Below are 12,090 nucleotides of genomic sequence, written 5' to 3'. Positions count from 1 at the left end.
TTTAGTTCACCAAGGTTTTGTTTTGTTTCTATTGAATTGTACTGGTATCATATCAAACCTGACATCGCAATCCACTGACCCACTTGAATATTCTAAATTAAACCAAATTCAAACCTACACATTTGCTGCAGGAGAAGCACACAGCAGTAATTCAGAGCTAAGTAAAGAAGAAAGGTCATTTCCAGTTCCATTAAGTAGAAACAAATTTTGTCTGCAAACATGAAACCTAACACTAAATTAACTTCTGGCCACTTTTAACATTCTTCACGCATATCTTTCACATTCTATTTGACAGACAGTACTTGAAACCAGCCCTATTACTGAACTTGCTCTCCATTTTCTGTCACATGCCCCTTGACATTGTAAACATGGGTCTATGAGCCAATTTAGATGAAGCATTTACCAGCTCTCTTTTTATTTTGATCAAACAGCTTGACCTCTGTTTTATAATTCCTAAACCTGTATCAACTGCTCCTTTGAAAAACAAAAACAGAAAACAAGCCCACATACAACTCTAAGAGAACAGAGCTCTTTCTATTTTAATACAGATGTTTAACATACACCATCTTTCCCAGTGATTTATTGCATTGTCTTCTGGGCAGAAGGTCTGATCAGTAAGCAAACCACATTGTCAGGATTCATGGCCCATGTTATAATGAATGCAGAAGGAATCAGTGACAAGCAAATCAAAATGAAAGGGAAGGGGGCAGGGGAATCAGTAGCATGTGAAATAACAGCAAAGTGGCCAAATGCTTAGGACCTTCAGGTAATATTTTTTATATATAATAATAATAATATTTTTTAAAATTTATATCCCGCCCATCTTGCTGGGTTTCCCCAGCCACTCTGGGCGGCTTACAACATATATAAAAACACAACAAAGCATCAAACATTTAAAAAAACAAAATATCCTATATAAGCAACAAACAAATAGAAACCAATAATAACCAAAATAACAATAATTGTGTGTTCAGACCCAGAGACCTCCCCCCTAAATAAATTCACACTTGACTCAAATTTTAGTTTTTGTTTTTGGCAGAATTTAGGCCACAACTTTATTGATTACAGGTGAGTGATTGCATAGGCTCTGGTTCGACTAGCTCCCTGCACCCTTGCAGGCAGCTCTGATGCCTTTAACGGAATACCCTTCACATAGGGATGGCAAGACCGCTCTCCCATCCCTACCACCTGAATCAGTGCCTATCCGCCACACGAGCACCGCGCTCACCACCAACCACTCACACCTGTAACCAATCCCTTAACCCTGCTGACACGGCGGTCAGCCACAAATCATTCCCAATCACAGACAGATGAACCCCCTCAAGTCTGTAAAGGGACGCATCATGGAAGGTAATGCCCAGGTGACGGATCACTGTCCCACCCAAGGCCAGAACCTTCTTGGCCACTGTGCTCTGCATGCGCCTCCTGGCCCTCTCGGTGGCAGCTGGGCATCAGCTACCTTGCCACACACATCGCTGCAACAGCTGCAACCAAAAAGTTTTGAGTCCAGAAAGAGCTTCCTTCAACTCTTCCAAGTCCTCCTGCATGTGGGACCGCAGGCTCAAGCTGGGAGCTTCTGGCAAATTGTTCTTACCCAGCTTCACCACCATCGCCGCAGGCATCCCATCTGCAGACACCTTCGCCCACACCATCAGGAGAGGCTCCTCCCAACACATTCCTCGTCTGGACACCCAGGAGACACACACGTGGTCAGGGAGCCCGAGCCTGCATACAAATCAAGACTCCCCCCCTCCTGCCAGCCCAGTGGACAATGCTGTGCCTGACTATCCAGACGTGCAGGGCAGGCGGACCTAGGAATGAAGAAAACAACATTAATAACTGCACCTCAGTGCCGCATCTGAACATAACCCCTGTATGCATCAGATTTCCAGCAGCCCAGATCCTTGATCCTTTCGACGGACAGACCCCAGTGCGCAGCAGTAGTAGCTGCACAAATGCAGAAAGAATGAGGTGCAAACTTACTGGCCAGCAGGCCCAGAAGGTTCATAAACCTCGCTCCCTTCTCTCACATCCAAAGGACCATGAGCCTCAAAAACAGTAGAAGACATGGAGAGGCCAGGCTGCCTCCCAAAGTGCTGGGCCAGCATCTCAAGTTCTATATTAAACCTAGTCATGGCAGCAGGGTCTGAACCAATATTAGCCATAATTGCAGTCAAGCGATCTAGTGTAAGCTGAGGGACCACAGGGGCCGGAGCTGAATGCAGTGACTGAGATAGACCTCTAATCACCCTCTTAGAAGGGAGAGCAGGACTGGGATTCCTTTTAATAGGCATCTCGATCCCTTCCTTACCCGGGGTGGGTGGGGGGTACTAAATAAACGTTCATGGGACCCACACCAACTAAGATGGAGATCCAGCCAAAACAAGATGGCGCTCCTGCCAAAACTAGGCAGGGACGAACCTCTCTTTGCAAAGGAACCCAAAATGGCAGCCAGAATGAAAGAAAGGGGTTTCCTGCCCTTAGACAATACTCAACCAGCCTTTACTCAAAAGGGGGACACAGAAATCAGTATTGAAATGGAGAGGGATCTCTCAATGCAGCAAAACTACTCAAAGCGCCGAACAAAAGCGCCCAGAGAGCAACAATCGCAAATTGCCCAAAGTCACGTTAGCTAAAAAAACCAAACCCAAAGCTGGTGCTGCAGCCAAATTACAGGGACACCAGCCGAATGGGCAGAGATCAAGGGGCAGCGGCAAGCTCCGCAACCACGAGCACCCTGGGGCTAGAGCCCCCATGGGGCAAAGCCCCGCTAGAAAGAAGGGAAGAAGGAGGGAGGGAGGGGGAAGAGGACAACTCAAAAGGGGAACAATAAAGAAAGCATTAGCAAAAGGGGAAGAATAACGGAAAGAAATCACCAAGACGATCCGTTTTTAGCCAGTTGCCCCAACCCAAGAGTTGTTCCAGCAATGTCCCTCCAGCCTCCCAGGAGGACACAAAGTGGCTTCAAATTAGTGTGAAGGTAAGTACAAATATGCATCCATGAATACAAGGGAATAATACAAAAATGAAATTAAAGCAACAGCAACAATGTAAATTTTTAAAAATGTACTTCATATTTTGGGTCAATGGACTGCAATAAAGTTTTGTGTATGTGTGTGTAAATAAAAAAAGAACACAGTGACATGCATTCCAAATTCTAGCATAATAGGATAGTGGATTTTTACTGTGGCCCTTATTGCTAACATAAAAAATATGTGAGTGCCAAGTCAAAACAAATTTATTTGATTTTTTTAATACCATAAAGAAATATCATTTTGAGTCACTATTTCCATGAGGGCTAAATATCACAGCTGTAGTCCAATGGCGCACAGTGTAAGTCTCTCCAGTGTCTGGGCAATGTCACTGTGGCTGCAATGAACAAATGGCCAATTAATTGTTTCGCTTTTATTTTTGATTTCAACATCCAAGTGTTTTTAGTTTGCTTGGACAAAGGGAAGCAAATGCTTCAGAAAACGGAAAGCCACATGATGATTCCAGACAAATCCACTAAAACAACAAACTTTGTTGAAAAACTTTAAAATATAATACATTTTAAAAATAGAAAACAAATCTTAAATGTATGGGTAACCCTGGAAGGCATTGGGAGAAGGAAAGACATTGCTTTGCTGTCAACTTTGGTAATCTTCAGGCAACATTTGTATGGGGTTTGCAGTTTGATAATCTCCACTGGCAGCCTGGCTCCTTTGTTCTGAAACTAGACCTAAAGAGAAGAACTTCCATCATTGTTCAACATCTGTACAGGATTTGCAGCTGGATAATTCCCCATTGCATGACTGTTCCCCACTGCACACCAGGGAGTATTACGGCTTGATGCAATGCAGAAGTTACCAGCCAGTGGTGGAGGCTGCCTCATCATCTCCCCACCATAATATGGAACTGGGCAGTTGCTTACCTGGGATGTCTCACAAAACCCAGTTCCATCCACAGCAGCTTGCTGGTAACAAACTGGATTCAACTCCTGGGAGTTCTGGTACTGCAAAGTATAGAGGTGCTCTCCTGGATAAGTGTTGCTGAGAGGTGGCTGCCAGAATCCTCCTCCTTAGCTTTCGGGATAATGGAAGTTGTGCGGCTAGTAGCTGCATGTGGATACTTGGGCTGCTCCCTGGACTGTTTTTTGGGCTGCTGCCCAGGCTGCTTCTTGGACTTCTTCTTCTGTCACAGTGGCTATAAGGAGCTGTTGCACAGTTCCTGATCATTATTTTGGAACCAGTCCTCTTTCTTCTAGCTCTTCTGTTCTGAAATCAGGTGTGCACGCGATCTTCTTCGATTCCGATGCACCTTGCCGGTGCCTCTCTGGTCTCATATCTGGGGTACATAATATCTTCAAATGCCTTTTTCAGAAGCTAGACATGGACTTCCTTATAAGTGGTCCTTTGTTGCCTCTCTCCTCTGACTTTGGCGTGGCTTCCTTCTTGGTTGGTGCTTTTCATCCTGCAAAAACTTTGTTGAATTGTCTCTTTAAATTTGAAGGTTCATTATTGTTCCACAAGATGTGTATTTCTTTAAAGGCCAGAGCAAATAACGTGACCTAGTTTTACAGCTGTGAAGCAGTATAGCAGGTGCTATTAAGTTGTGGCAATTAAGCTGTTGGGTGTGGTATATTAAGAGCAGCATGTAGCTCTCTCGGTACCTGGTGAATGGGTCATACTTACTGATATATTGTAATTTAGTGTAAAAGGAGTTTTTGTTTTGGTTATTAAAACCTAGCAAAAGTTACTTTTGTGTTTCTTGAATGTGTGGTCTCCCCAGCACGCCTTCTGCAGCACAACTAATCTGCAAATGACCAACACTCCTAAATTGATTTCCCCTTGAAAATGGATACTTGTTTGCCCAGGATCACTCTATTGGCTCAGTCTTTTAGTATACCACTAAATATGCAACTTGAGCAGTAAGACTATCCACAGAGGAGCAGCAAAGAGGAAGATGGGTCAAGTAGGGTCAAAGGATTACAGCTTGAATGTATGAAGAGCCCTCCACAGCTGTTCCGCAGGTGGGCTGGGAGTCTGATGGCATCTTCCCCCATCCTGATTGCTTGAGGCACTGGGACATGCAAAACTCACTGGAGGGCTGTATGAAATCCTTTCCTGCGTTGTAGCGGGGCGGGGGGGGAGTTCAGCAATTTATGGTGCAGCAGCTGTTGCTGGAAATGACTGCCCTCAATCCAGCTCCTCTGTCTTTCCACCATAGGCTCCAAAGTAATATATCCATTAATGTCAAATAATATCAAACATTAATATCAAAACGTGCACTTTGACAACCCTATTTCATATAATTAGATACAGATGGCAAGAGCAGGAACCACACAGAATAATGGTGTCAGACTACAAGGTAAAGTTTTCTGGGGGGGACGACAAGGGTATGCATACCCCTAAACATTTTGTGAATCTAAGTTTGGCCTTATTGAGGGGCAGTATTTCAATATGAGTAGGAAAATGAGAATACTACACCTCTGAACAAAACTCTTAGGGGGGGGAGGGGAATCCACAGCTGTAGGAAACAAAACTTTCATCAGATTTTAGTTATATTCAACATGCACATATTTCAATCTCAGACCCTCCAAGTGTCCCTATTTTCCAGGGACAGTCAGTCCTGAATTTACAGAAGCTGTCCCAATTTCTGATTTGATCCCAGAATGTCCTGCTTTTCCTTAGGATTTCCCTATTTTCATCAGAGAAACATTGCAGGATATGGAGTTATCCTACCCTTGAGCCATCTAAAGGCAGTCCTGTATAGGGAGGTTTTTTTAATGTTTAATGTTTTATTATGTTTTTATATATATTGGAAACCTCCCAGAGCGGCTGGGGCAACCCAGTCAGATGGGCAGAGTATAAATAGTAAAATTATTATTATGGAGTAGGACATCCCTATTTTCGTCGGAGAAATGTTGGAGGGTGTGCAATCTATGTTGAGTAGTTAAAGAGAGTAAAAAAATTCAGTAAATATGTTGTTTTCCTGCAGCTCTGAATTCTCATCTCCTTTTTGGGTTATCATGAGATATATATTTTTCTTGATGTGGGGAGAGGGTACTCATTACTTTTAAATGTAAACCTCTGTGAAAGAGACTGTGTGGTATGCATCTAAAGGGAAAACACATTGTCCTTGATGACTTGTGATCCTTGAACCCAAAAGAACAGCAATTCATCATGATGGTCTCATTGCACTTCCTTGACTTTACCTGTGCCACTAGTAAACTGTGGATTGCACAGGCTGATCTATGTAGGGAGCTGGCGGTGCTGCTTAGGAGTAGGGCAGTCAACCAGATGACCTTTCCAGCACTGTACAGCAATGAAATAAATTTCAGCAGCCTATCCTTTTGTGAAACTGAATGACCTGAATATGTTTTATGTGACTTTAATTTGAATCGGGGCATATCTCTTTTTCCCCATAATCATACTAGCATTTTGCAAACATATTTCAAGTAATGCTTTTCCACTGTATAATACTTTAAAAAATAAAGGCCTTACATTTGGGAATGATAAAGGTGAAAGAAGACCTGCCTATACAGTAAGATATCCTTTCTGCAAATATGCAGCTGCTGATAAGCAATATAGGTAAATGATATGACAAGGAAGCAAGAGGCTATTATAGTCTGTGCTGTATTATTACCTATCTGGAAGATTTATTTGGCCAATATACTGACACTGAGGAAGCTTGAAATAGTGCAGTGGGCATGCCGCAAAAAATATAGCACAGCGTATGCTTCATTAGTAGAGATGCTCCATTTTACTAGTGGGGATTGGAGAGGGAAGCGAAGCTAATTATTTAAAATGACAAATCTGGTTGGGAGGTAGACCCACTCTGTGCTTGTGATTTGTCACAGCTCCACATGATTGATGGGACCATCTAAAATTAGTGATAAGAGAACCTATAAAAATTTTGGAAGCGGCATTCACATTTTTTACCCTCCAAAACCAAATATATTTTAGATTGGTGTGGGTCCTTTCTCGTTTGTAGTGTCCTCTGGGTTTTGGTCAGTTTAGAGGCCAAGATCCAAATAATGACTTTAGGCCTCTTTGGTCTAAAATACCTTTTCTATTTTGAATCTTCCACACACACCCCATGCCGTACCATACATTGCTTTCAGAAATCTCCTCCATTGCAAAAGAATATTGTCATGCATAATTAGGCACTGCTCTTAAAGAAACACAAGTTCAAAGTATCCCTTAACTGTAGGTTTCAAGAGTGCCAAAAGGATTTTCTGATTCTGGTACACTTAATGGGTCCTGGGCCCTCTGGCTCTCTGCCCCACCTGAAATCTATTCGCAATAATTCATTTCACAAAGGCAAAACTTGCTGGAGAAGCTGAGTACAAGACAGAGGTGGGATCTGAACCACAAAGCCACTCCTGCTGTAACCTGTACACCCTGCTTCAAACTAAGCTCCTATTTCCCAGACGGGAAATCTTGCCCAAGAAACTAAGTACAAGGTGTATAAGCCCCAAAACACAAAACCATGCCTTTTAACCCCCAGTCTTCTGCTGCAAACCAGACAACCATTTCACAGAGAGCAAGCAAATTAATTTCTTTAAATCACCTCTGAATAAAATCTTCTAAGATCAGCAATTCCCCCAAATGAAACAGAAAACAACAGAACAGTTAGTTCAACAAGGCTTCTGATATTAGTACTGCACAAAATAATTATTCTGCTTTCTTTCTTTCTTTAACCATTGTCCTTCAATTAACAATAAAAGAAATTACACTAGAAAATTATCATCAAGGTGAGAGAAAATTCCAGTGAAATTCTCATGGGTCAGGTGGCAGGTTTTTTGTTGCATTTACCATTATTTCAAGGTGGTTTGGGGGTTTTGTAAATGCTCTTTCATTCATTCGACAAATAATACGATGTCCTTGGCTAGGCATTCTTGTAAGCTCAGGAATTCATAGGGGCTGCCTACCATGTGCCTGACAACTGTTCATCACCATACTTATTTTAAGTGGAGGTCTTTTTACTTCGAAAGATGATTTTAAAAGGTAAAGGGAATTTTTGTCCTTAAACACTTCCTGGCTTCCGTGCTTCAATTAAAATCCAGGGGTCACTTCTCCCTTTGGGCTTTTTCAGATCAGGAAACATGGGCAACAATTAAGGATGCAGATCTCTGGAACAACTTTTGGGGGGGGGAGAGAACAAACACTACTCCTCAGCTCCCTTGTAAGCTCAACCCAACACTAAGGCCTCATACACACTATATATTGAAACCAGTATTATACCAGTTCAATCAGGCATGGTTTCCCCCAGAGAATCCTGGGTACTGTCAGAATGGGGTGTAATGCCCATGAAAGCTGAAACTCTTAGACTAGCCATGCTTTTCTGGTTAAAAACTATTTTTAAGCAGGTATCAGATTTTCTCCTGACAATTTTGGAAGAGATGGACCCAAACTCATGGAGGCATGAAATACAGTCACCTACCACGAGTTTGGGGTTCTCTACCTCTTTTCTTTTGATGCAAGGTTTTGAGAGAGCTGAAGAATGAATACTTCAAAAGCTTAGGGACTTTAAGATGCAATCACAAGCTGCTGAAATCAAGACTTGTCAATCCAGTAATTTGTATGCTTCCTTTATTCCATTGAACTTATCTCTTTCAAGATATCTGGTAGACCTACCAAACGTTAAAATGAGGGTAGCCTTCACACAGGCAAGATGAAATGTCCTTCCACTAGCAGATTGAATGGGCTGGAACAAAGGAATTCCTGAGAAGGAGAGAGTTTATGGTTGCAACTCTGGGTCCATAGAAGATACAACTCATGCACTCCTTGAATACCCTTTTTATAATGATCTTAGAAATAACTATATTTACCAATTGTTAAGATTACAAAAGGGAAGGTCATCCCTCCTTCAGAATATCTAATTTTCTTGCTAAGGCTCTACAAATCCATTGTATTAAACTTAAAGGGGGCTATGGGAAATATAAATCTCTGTTGTTGTTGTTGTTGTTGTCGTCGTCATTTTCATATGTATAGTGGCTGTCTGCTAAAACACAATAAACTGACTCGACGTCTTTGCTGATGTCTTTGCTTACCAGAAATGGCTTCGTGTTGGGGGAAGTGGAGGGATGAGAGAGTTGCTGATTTGGACCTCCACCACTGCCACCGCCACCCCCTTTGCTGCTACTCCTGGGAGTCGCAGAAGTCAGGGTGGTGGGGAAAGAGGGAAGACTATTGTGCTGGGTCCAAAGGAGGGAGCCAGGCCAGCCGTCCGGCTGAGAAATAGCGGCAGCACCAGCAGCAGTAGTGGGGGGGGGGCAAGACAATGGGGTCACCGCCACCACCACCACTACTGTCCCTGTTGAGGGAGGCTGTGACTCTTTGGCCTGATGGGCCCCTAGCCATACATGCCAAGTAAAAACAAGAAGGAGGCTGCCTTATGCTGAGTTAGACCATTAGCCCAAGTAGCTCAGCATAGTCCCCACTGACTGGTAGTGGGTCTCCAGGCAGGGGGTCTCTCTCAGCCTATTTGGAGAGCATTACCTGTGATATATGTGCCTTCTTCTTGTTGTTGTCTCCTGCTGCCACTTCTCACCAAACATTTATTTGCTAAACTTACTTGTTGTGAGTTTAAACTAGAATAATTCCATGTATATCACCTTTAGCTCATTCGAGCAAAAAAATAGAATACAAATTAGACACATATATAGATGCTGAAACTACTGGCCTAATTATTTGAATGAGAAGAAGCTCATGCAAGATAATTGGTTTATTGGACATGGAACTGGGGGTGTAACAGTTCAAGTTTTAGGATTCATTCTGGAAACTACCTATTTCTTATTGTACTTATTCTGGAATTAGTTTGTTGTATTGAACCTCGGAGGAATGATGGGATCATGGCTATATCTGTGCATTTAAAAAACATTTGAGAAGCTGTCTGGAGTAAGAAAAGTCTAAATGAATAAATGAAATTAGAACTCTGAGGATGAGTTCAAAGAGTCTTCGAAAGAAAATTAAACCCAGCGCTGACATGTCCTTCTGTTGTGCATGCAAATAAGCATTTTGGTATAGTAATTCCATATCTATAAGAGACAATGGTGACACATTAGAGTATAGGATCAGGAGGGTGATATTAAATTACCTCCCTTTCAAAAAGTGCCATGGAATTAGCCAAGTTTTGCAAATTTTCATTTAAATAGTATTAGACACACATTTTAAAATAGCAAAGTCTGTTCACTGCGTGCAACTGATTAAATGGAAAATATAAATCCTTTTGAGCCATATTTGAGGGGGGTTTCTTTTTACACAATTGTGGCACATCATTAGTCCACTACTGCTCTCAGAAATTCACAGAAAAACACAGACAGTTGGAATCAACAGACTGGAACCAGATTCTGGGGTAAACAAGATCTTAATATTTCCCTTTGTCAGCCGCTGTTTCTTAAAGTTGTGTCAGCAAAACTCCTATTTTCTTTCATAGAGGAGATCTGCACAAAAATATAAACTAGCTTAATAGTACAGTACTAGCTCCCAATCTAAGATCTGAAAACTTCCTAAATACAGACAGACAGACAGACTCTATGTTGCAACTTTTGACACTTTCATATTATTGGAACTGCAGGGTTTGTCTGTCTGTCTGTCTGTCTGTCTGTCTGTATTTAGTATACTGCCCTTCATCCAAAGATCACAGGGCACTTCACAACATAAAAATACAAAATGAAAACACAAAATACATTAAAAAAACAAAAAACAAACCAACAACCCATAAACACATTTTAAAGGCCATTGAATGTTAATCAGCCAAAGACCTGGTTACAGAGAAACATTTTTACCTGGTGCCTGAAGATATGTAATGAAGGTGCCAGGTGAGCCTCCCTGGACAGAGCATCCCACAAAAGGGGAGCCACCACAGAAAAGGCCTGTTCTTGCATTGCCACCCTCCAGACCTCTGGCAGAGGAGGCACACAAAGAAGGGCCTCAGATGATGAGCACAAGGTCTGGGTCACTTTATATAGGGAGAGGCAGTCCTTGAGGTATTGTGGTTCTGAGCCAGTTAAGGCTTTATAGGTCAAAACCAGCACTTTGAATTGGGCCCGGAAGCTAACTGGCAGCCTGTGCACTCAGGCCAGTATTGGTGTAATATATTCAAACCATATTGCCTCAGTGAGCAACCTGGCCACTGAATTCTGCACCAGCTGAAGTTTCTGAACGCCTTTAGAGGCTGCACCACTTATAACACATCACTTATAACCTAGATGTTATCAGAGCAGATGTGTGTGCAGCTGGCCTGCCAGTTGAAGCTGATGGAAGGCACTCTGCACCACTGAGGCCACCTGAGCCTCAAGTGACAGCAAAGGATCCAGGCGTAAGCCCAAGCTACAGACCCACTCCTTCAGAGGGAGTGTAACTTCATCAAGAGCAGGCACCCTCCCAATCATCTGGTCTAGAGAACCACCCATGAACAATGCCTTAGTCTCATTATCTGGATTGAGCTTCAGTTTGTTGACTCTCACCCGGCCTATTATTGAGACTAGACAACAGCCCAGCACATCCATCGCCTCACCTGCAGCTGTAAAGGAGTAGAGCTGTGTGTGTCATCAACATATTGCAGAAGCATAGAAGCCACCCACCATTTCTTCTCCTAGTCCTCCTCCCCCATTCACAAAAATAAATGTAAATGAATAAGTCTTAAAATAGATATGATAGAAATATACTCACACCATGGCTCTCCCTTAACATTTTTTTAAAAGTACTCAAACAAGTACCAGACTATTCTCCTGACAAAGAATGAGATTTGAGGTATGCCTAAGGAAACAGCTCCCAGCCTGCACAGACCGTGCTTCAAGTCAGCCCTGCTAGACCAAGTCTGAGACTCTTGTTGGCCCTCATAACTACAGAGGGCTGGAAGTAGTTCCCAGAAGGAAAGTTTCTGTAGTTTCCTGTTGTCAGCATTGGAATTACCCACAGGAGAAGGGGGAGGGGCAGTAGAAAAAGGAGAAAATTGTGTCTAAGCAGCAGCAAAGGGAGACAATTGCACCTAAAAGAACCAAATTAGGGTAATATTCTTACAATTAAAGCAGAAAACCCCCTCTCCCCCTCAGCTTTTCAGCTGAAATTAAAAATGTAGCCATTCAGAATAGTCCTCAGA

General features: G+C 42.6%; 1 long non-coding RNA gene across 1 annotated transcript; it reads right to left on the bottom strand.

Annotated features, from left to right (window-relative positions):
* Nucleotides 1–566: 566 nt before the first annotated feature.
* On the bottom strand, nucleotides 567–10,918 carry LOC309352987. The gene is made up of 3 exons (XR_014161508.1): nucleotides 10,775–10,918; nucleotides 3,914–5,061; nucleotides 567–1,811 (listed from the first exon to the last, which is right to left on the bottom strand). It is a non-coding gene; the product is annotated as an uncharacterized lncRNA (long non-coding RNA).
* Between the last annotated feature and the right edge of the window lie 1,172 nt (nucleotides 10,919–12,090).

Source organism: Podarcis erhardii (assembly GCF_964252035.2).
Source record: "Podarcis erhardii genome assembly, chromosome: 12".
NCBI lineage: Eukaryota > Metazoa > Chordata > Lepidosauria > Squamata > Lacertidae > Podarcis > Podarcis erhardii.
Note: the sequence above shows the minus strand (reverse complement) of the source record. Positions and strands in the feature narration are given on the sequence as shown.